This window comes from Tenrec ecaudatus, chromosome 13 (assembly GCF_050624435.1).
Source record: "Tenrec ecaudatus isolate mTenEca1 chromosome 13, mTenEca1.hap1, whole genome shotgun sequence".
NCBI lineage: Eukaryota > Metazoa > Chordata > Mammalia > Afrosoricida > Tenrecidae > Tenrec > Tenrec ecaudatus.
In genome coordinates this window covers 8,662,268-8,670,095 of record NC_134542.1, presented here as the reverse complement: position 1 = coordinate 8,670,095, position 7,828 = coordinate 8,662,268, and the positions used below count along the sequence as shown (strand labels likewise).

The 7,828-nt window shown below is 50.4% G+C and overlaps 1 non-coding gene across 1 annotated transcript; it reads left to right on the top strand.

Annotated features, from left to right (window-relative positions):
* The first annotated feature begins 6,270 nt into the window (after nt 1-6,270).
* Nucleotides 6,271-6,414, top strand: LOC142425262 (small nucleolar RNA SNORA48). Its single transcript, XR_012779611.1, has one exon. It is a non-coding gene; the product is annotated as a small nucleolar RNA SNORA48 (small nucleolar RNA).
* The last annotated feature ends 1,414 nt before the right edge of the window (nt 6,415-7,828 follow it).

Here is a 7,828-nt window from a genome sequence, read left to right as displayed (position 1 = left end):
CATGTCAGCTTAATAAATAGAATCTAGGGGTGGAGTCTAGCCTGTCAGTTGGGTCACAGCTTGATGATGCTTCCTTGTAGATGAAATGCCTTCTTAATGGATATTTAATATTCTGTAATATGTGTATTTCACAATTTATTCAACCATGCCCTTACTCTTGGAGAACCAGCCGATGTTCCTCTTAATGTTTTGCTTCACACGATGCAGAATTAAGGATCCTTCCATGAGTGCCTGTCGATTGTTGTTCGCTCCCATTGAGTCAGCCCTGACTCATGACCCCATGCACAAGGGGATTGGATCATGAGGCTCCAACGAGCTTTCATTGACCGGCGTTTTGGAAGTAGATCGCCAGACTCTTCTTCCTAGACTCTTTTCGTTTGGAAGGTCTCCTGAAACCTCTCCAGCATCGCAGTGGCATGCGACTCCTCAGACAACTGGTGAGTGCTCTTGTTGTTAGGTGTTGTTGGATCGGTACTGGCTCATAGGAACCCCATGTGTAACAGAATGAGACGCTGCCCGGTCCCCACAGTGGTGGCAGCCTCTTTATCAACTCGTCTCATGGCAGGCCCTCCTCTTTTTCAATGAGCCCCGCTTTACGGAGCACGATGTCCTTTTCCAGGAACTGGCCCTTCCCAATGACGGTGTCCAAAGCACGCGAGCCGCAGTCTCGCCATCCGCCCCACGAAGGAGCACTCCGACCGTACTTCCTCTAACACGGATGTGTTTGTTCTTCTGGATGGTGTATCCGATGCACGTAGGTACTGGTCTTACTTCTGTAGGACACATTTTTCCCACTGGGGTTGTTGGGACCAGGTTGCAAAATATTTTAATGGATTGTTAGGTTTGTGCCCCAAAGAGGACAGCAACCACACTCCTCTCCGAACTACGTCAAATCTGTTCTCCTTCGCCTTGTGTTGCTACCTGCCCGCCCCTCCTGAGGAAGGGCATCCTGAGGAATGGCTGAGGAAGGGCATCCTGAGGAATGGCTGAGGAAGGGCATCCTGAGGAATGGCTGAGGAAGGGCATCCTGAGGAATGGCTGAGGAAGGGCATCCTGAGGAATGGCTGAGGAAGGGCATCTCCTTGCTGCTTGAGTCCCAGCCCCTTTCTTTCCAGAGAGACCGAGCCTCTTCCCTGTTAGCTGGCCCTTTCATCGCCCACTCTGAATTGTCTGTTCATATCTTTTGCCCATTTTCCCTTGGCTATTTGCTTAAAAAAATTAAATTGTAGAAACTTTTTGTATACTGTAACCTAGATAAGTTCACCTTTTGTCTGCTTACGTGTTAAAAATACATTCCATCAGTGTCTGGCCAGCTATGGTAGCATTCGTGTTTTGTATTTGCCAGATTCTCTTTGATTGTGTGTGTGTGTGTGTGTGTGTGTGTGTGTCCTAGCTTACTGAAGAATTTATTTCCCATCTCAGGTTTATACAAATATTTTCTAACCTTTCTTCTGCACACTGTATAAGTTACACATTTATTTGTTATTTTGTGACCATTGAGGCAGCATTTTAGGTGCCCAGCCCTACCCAGCATGACTGTTTACCATGTGGAATCATCCTTCCCCACCCTTTCTGAATGGAACCTTCACTTTTGCTTCGTGAGAGGTTTCACTCCGTGGGCTGTGGCAGTGAGGAGAGGGCAGAGAGGGAGGTCACAGGGAGAAGGCACCACCGAGTGTGGAGGCAGTGGGAACTTTGTGCGAGCAGGAAGCATCTCAATGGGTAGGCTAAAGACACCTGTAGTCCCATCTTCTGGATCTGTCTGTCCACGATCATCATACACTTTTCTCTCCGGGAATGTTCTTACTTTTCGCCTTCCAGATGGCAAGGGGAGCAGGGTGGGGAGTGGTCGCTAATGAACAGGAATACAAAGAAGGAGACAGCAAGTTCCCTAAGAAAGGACTTTTAAAAAAAATGTCATTGGCCTTCAAAAGGAGATATACTTGATTCCAGTGAGAAGAGTCAAGGACTACTTCCTGAAGGAGGTGGCATTTGGCTCCTGGCCTATAGCCATTGTACTAAGCCAATAAAGGGGCTGACAAGAAGAGGAAGCCACAGTATGGAACAAACACAATGAAGGGCAATCAGGAGAAGAGGGGTCCAGGCCTTTCAGCATCCCTGAGCTCCCTGCTGCCCACACCAGACCACCTTTACCAGCTGGAGGCGAAACCTGCAGGACTGTAAGGTTCTGGTTAGTGAATGCCAAAAATAAAAATAAAATGGGGTGGGGGGGAGGTGGTGAGGGAAGAGAGCGAGAGTGACAGTCACATGAGCTATAAAGTGAAAGATGGACCTGTCTAATTGACAACGGACAACAGTTCTGCTATTCTGTCTCAGAAGCAGAAGCAAAAGCAGAGAGAATCCCAGGGCCATCAAGAAAGAGCAGCCAGCAGTGGTGCATGGGGAAGACCCTTGTCTGATCCTGGCCAGGCACCAGACCAGCAGCACCAAGACCAGAGACCCCGAGAGCATGAGGCAGACCAGCAGGGTGGATTTGCTGGCCCACGGAACCAGGCCGAGGCTGCGGGACTGTGTACTGAGACCAGAGAGGCATCCGCTGTTGGCTGAGAAGATGTGCGACTGTGGGCCCTAGTGTTTAGCTTGTGGCTTGTGTTCGGCTGATGACTTACCTAGTCAGCCCCCCTGGTGATGTGTATTATCTCTGAGATCTGTTCGCGTGTGGCCATCCACTAATGATGGAACCCAGGAGGGAAGTGGAGTGCCCTGTAGCGTGAGAAGACAGTAAAGAAGGGTGGAGGGGGAAGAATGTCTGCACTCTGCCTTGTGGCCGTCGCCTTGGGTTGATGTGGACGTGGATTATCCTGCTCCCTTTTGTCGCCAAAGGAAGTCAGATGTGGACCCCACACCACTTCCTCAACCATGTATGCAATATCAACTTGTCCTGATTAAAACATGTACCTGTAGCACCTAGGACAGCGGTTCTCAACCTGTGGGTCGGGACCCCTTTGGGGGGGTCAAACGACCCTTTCACAGGGGTCGCCCAATTCATAACAGTAGCCAAATGACAGTGATGAAGTAGCAACGAAAATAATTCTATGGTTGGGGGTGGGTCACTATAACATGAGGAACTGCATGAAAGGGTCGCGGCATGAGGAAGGCTGAGAACCACTGACCTAGGATGTTGTTAAAGGACGAGTGAAAACAAAGGAAGCGTTCAGGGACTGACACCAGGGCCCCAGCAACGGGCTCGTTCCGATCACAGACCACGAGTTGGATGCTGGCCCGGGCAACCTTCAGTTCTGTCATCCCGAAGGTCACCAGGGCCCGAGCCGCCTTGACTGCAGCTAAGAACAGCAGGACGGGTGGCACTGTGACAAGCAGCATGAAGGGTTGAAGACAGGCCTCTTGGCTAACAGGAAGCACATTCTCAGTATGGCACCCTCTGCGTCCTGCAGAAGCTGCTCCTTCTTCTTTTCAAATCATTTAATTGGGGGCGCGTTCAACTCTCACCACGATGCATCCATCCATCCATTGTGTCCAGCACATCTGTACGTTTGTTGCCCTCACCATTCTCCAAACATTTGCTTTCTACATGAGCCCTTGGCACCAGCTCCTCATTTTTCCCCTCCCTCCTTGCCCCCCTTGCAGAAGCGTTTAACTACCCGGTTCCTTCTGTTGAAACTGCAGTCACTTCCGGAGATGTAATCTGAGATTTTGGAAGGATCAAATTCAAAATCTCACGCTCACTGCTCACGGCAACCTTGTAGGTCAGGGTAGATCTGCCCCGCGTGGGTTTCCAAGACTGTAGCACGTGATGGGAGTAGAAAGCCACATCTTTCCCCCTCAGAGGAGTTTAGAACTACTGACCTTGAGGTTAGCAGCCCAACTCATAGCCATAACCACACCAGGAGGCCTCTTTGAAGGCGAATCTGCTTTAGAACCAGGGATCCCAGTGGTTCAGATTTCCCCTTTCTAATCTTGGTCATGCAGTGGGTTAAGCATTGGGCTGCTGATGGCAAGGTCACAGGTTCCAACTCACTGAGAAAGACGAGGCTGTCCACTCATCTTTTCAGATTTACAGTCTGAAAACGCTACAGAACACTTCTACTCTGTGTTACAGGCTCGCTCCGAGTCAGCCTTCCTTAGGTGTCAGTGGGCTTAGTTTGGAGGGGGTTAATCTGAGGATGAGGGAAACTTGTCAGCTTCCCCATGTCACCCACAAACATCAGGAAATGGGTCTAAACCACAGAAGGGGTGTGGAGTGTGGAGGGCGGGTACCTCTCTGTAGAGGGGCCCCTGAGTTCAGGAGGGAGGCGGGGCCCAGGGTCCCTTGACTTCCTTCTGGGACAGACGACTCAGCCTTTTCCAGGAAAGAGCCACAGCTGACTTTTGGGTTCCCTGAGGGCGTCTGTCCACCCAGGGAATCACAGCGGGACACTGGCAGCGGGCACCTACCCAGGAACCTCCAGGCTGTATGCTTTGGTTCCTGCCGCACGTCTCGGCTGTGAGAGGCTGAGTTTGGAAGGTTCTGCCTAAGATTCCTGAAGAGATCCCTGCTGTCACCTCACACCCTTTGTCCTGGAAAGTACTCTATTTCACTGGCAGAAACGATCCTGGCCATACGATAAGCTAAGGTAAGTCGGTCTTGTGCCTGGCTGAAGCCCCTCTTCTCACGGCTTCCATTTCGGCTTCAGGTTGGTCCTGAGCTATGTCTGGATAGTTCTCTGACCACATTCTTCTGGGTTAGTCCATGAGGTGGCGAGGAGTGGAAGTGGCTGGATTTGAGATGGGAATTGATTTTCTCAAAAGAATCCATGTGCTCTGGGTTGAGTGATCAGGTCTGTCTGGTCTCGTGTAGGAGAAGGAGGCCAGAGGTGGGTGTTTGGGGGTGGGGGGATCCTAAAATGTCATTTGGTGCTTGTTCTGGTTCGAATGACCACGCCACCAGTGAGTGAACTTCATGAGGGTCTGCACCTTGCCTGCCTGGCTCAATATGTTGTCCGCTGCACTTAGAGGAGTCGAATACTCAGCACACAAGGGGTTAAAGAAGACATGAGTCTGGCTGGCTGGACAGACGTTTCTTCTTTTTCAAGGGACAGCAGCCCTGGGAAGTCTTCTCAGCAGATCACACTTCCTCCTCTGGGATTCCATCATGCTTTATATTATTCACTTAACTCATAGCATTGAAATGACTTACTCAGATGCGTTTGTTTCTGGAAAAAGTCTGAGTGCCAGGGAGGCAGGGGATTGGCCCAGCTTTCTATTTCACTGTGATTGTGGTGCACCCACACCAGAGAGCAGTGGTCCTCAATATTCCTCATGCTGCGCCCTTTACAGCTCATGTTGTGGTGACCACCCCCCCAACCATAAAATTATTTTTGTTGCTACTTCATTTCTGTAATTCTGCTACTGTTATGAATCAGGTGATCCCTGTGAAAGGGCTGTTTGCCCTCCACAGGGGTCGCGACCCACAGGTTGAAAACCGCTGCCACAGAGGCTCATGGCCTGCAATGATAAAATCGGGGCAGTCTCGTTAGTCTTGAGCAGCCTTTGGGATGGATAGCAGCTCCCACACAAGCTGGAATCTGCATAAGGTGGACACCTTACCAGAGAAGGAAACGGCAAATCATGTCCACTACTAGAGAGCAGTGGCTAAGAAGTGAGACAGCACCTGTCAGTCAGAAGGCTTGTGAACCAGGAAATAAGGTGGCCCCGAGGTTTCCTGGTCCTTGTCAGGTGGATCAGAGCATTTGAAGCAATGCTCTGTGTCAATGGTACAGTCGTCAGCTCACCCGCCTTGATGTACCTTATTCCTCAGGAAGCTTCTATTTGCAAATGTTGTCCCCAAACCCTCTCTGTTGAATCTACAAATGTGCCGAGTGGTTCCCAAGAAGTACATTTCCGGGGTCACCCCTTGATTTTACACAAGGAGGCACCTTAATCTCCTTCCAAAAACCCGTCTCCAAGTCCCGGGGCCAGCGCTGTCGTTTCAGCAGGGCTCCTCTGGGCGTTTATGTGGGTTCTTACACCTCTTGTCCTAGAAGCTCAGTCCCTGGTCTGGTTCCCACTCCCTGTTGGCCGGTGGGCTTCCCCAGAGGCTGCCCTTCCCCCATAAACGGGTGCCTTTGCTGTCTGAACTCCCACTACCGTGAGGGGGGGGTTAAACTGGCTTCGTTCTCACCACTCTGGAAGAGTGAATGACCTCATGTGACCTGCCCTCCCATCCCCAGTCCTGCCTCATCTGAAAAGCATTCAGTGATCAATAGTCAATCAGTAATCAGAGGCTGATAAAAAACAAACAAACAAACAAACCCCTGGCTGTGGGCAAAGAGACACCTGATTGGTGGTGGTGCTCTTATATCAGTCAGGGGCAGAGCAGACTGGCAGCCCTTTGTTCATCCTAGCTTGATGCCTAGATTGTGGCCAGAGCTGTTTCATGCCTAGGGCACATAAGAAAATAAATAAATAGAAATAAAAACAAACAAACTTCAGTGTTCTGAGACCAGGGATCCAGGAAGTTCATGAAGACCTATGGATCCCAACAGTCTGATCCACAACCCATTGGGGGGACAGTCCAGGGCCCAGCAGTGTTCTGCTCTCTTGCCCGTGGGGCCGCCAGGAGGCGGGGCTCTCTGCAGCAGGTACAATCCAGCAAGTCAAGACTAAGTGCAAACGCACTTGCCATCAGGCCGCGAGGGCGATACTCACCTGAGGCAGAGTTGGCCAGAGACCAGTGATAAAGGTCTTGTGGGTTTTGTGCAGGGTTTTCTTCTACCTAAAAATGTGAAATTGTTCTATACTTTTACCTCCTGGGTCAGAGGCTACCTCCTGGCCGTTCTCACCTGCATCCTGAAATCAATGAAGAATGTTTGGTTTTTGAGACTAAGGCCGCGTTCCACTCACCCCTAAAGAGCAGGGGTTGTTGTTTTCAACCGTTTTATGAGCACTTCATCCACACTGAAGACCAGTTGTTCACATATGGCCCAACAATTAGTTGCTGAGTGCAGTCAAGGTGGCTCTGACTCATGGCGGCCCTGCGTGCATTATGATGAAATACTGCCCACTCCTGCTCATTCCCCATAACTGTTGTTCCGCTTGAGCCCGTTGCTGCAGCCACTGTGCCAGTCTATCTTGCCCAGGGCCTTCCTCGTCTTCGCCGCCCCTCTACTGTACGAAGCACGATGTCCTTGTCCAGGGACTGGTCTTTCCTGACAACATGTCCAAAGTAAGTGACATGAAGTCTTGCTACCCTTGCCTCTAAGGAGCACTTTTGGCTGTACTTCTCCCAGGACAGATTTTTTTGGGGGGAGGGTGTCAGTCTATGGTACTTCAAATATTCCCCGCCAGCACCATAATTAAAATGCACCAATTCTTCTTCGATCTTGTTTATTCAATGCCCAACTTTCACACGCAGTTGAGGTGATTGAAAAGATCACGGCGAGGGCCAGGTGCTTCATAGTCCTCCAAAGTGACATCCTTGCTTTTCAACACTTTAAAGAGGCCTTAGGCAGCAGATTGCTTGACTGTCAGCTTGTCGTACTGTGGTGTCCTGTGTGTGCTGTGAGGCTGGAAGCTGTGTCCCTGGTATTTAAAACGCCAGCAGGGTCACCCGAAGTGAACAGGTTTCAGCAGAGCTTGCAGACTGAGAACTGGCGGTGAGGAAGGAACAGGCGGTCAGCTTCTGGGGAATTAGCCACAGAAACCTTATGAGGAGCAGCAGCCCCTCGTAGGTACTCTATAGGGTGCATACTTTTCTCTTCGCAAGTGTGAAGGAGTGAGGGCACAAAGGTGGCACTGAAAGATCAGAATGAATCGGTAAAAAGCTACGTGACTGTAGGTTATCTGCTCATTCAAAAGTAGTGTAGTG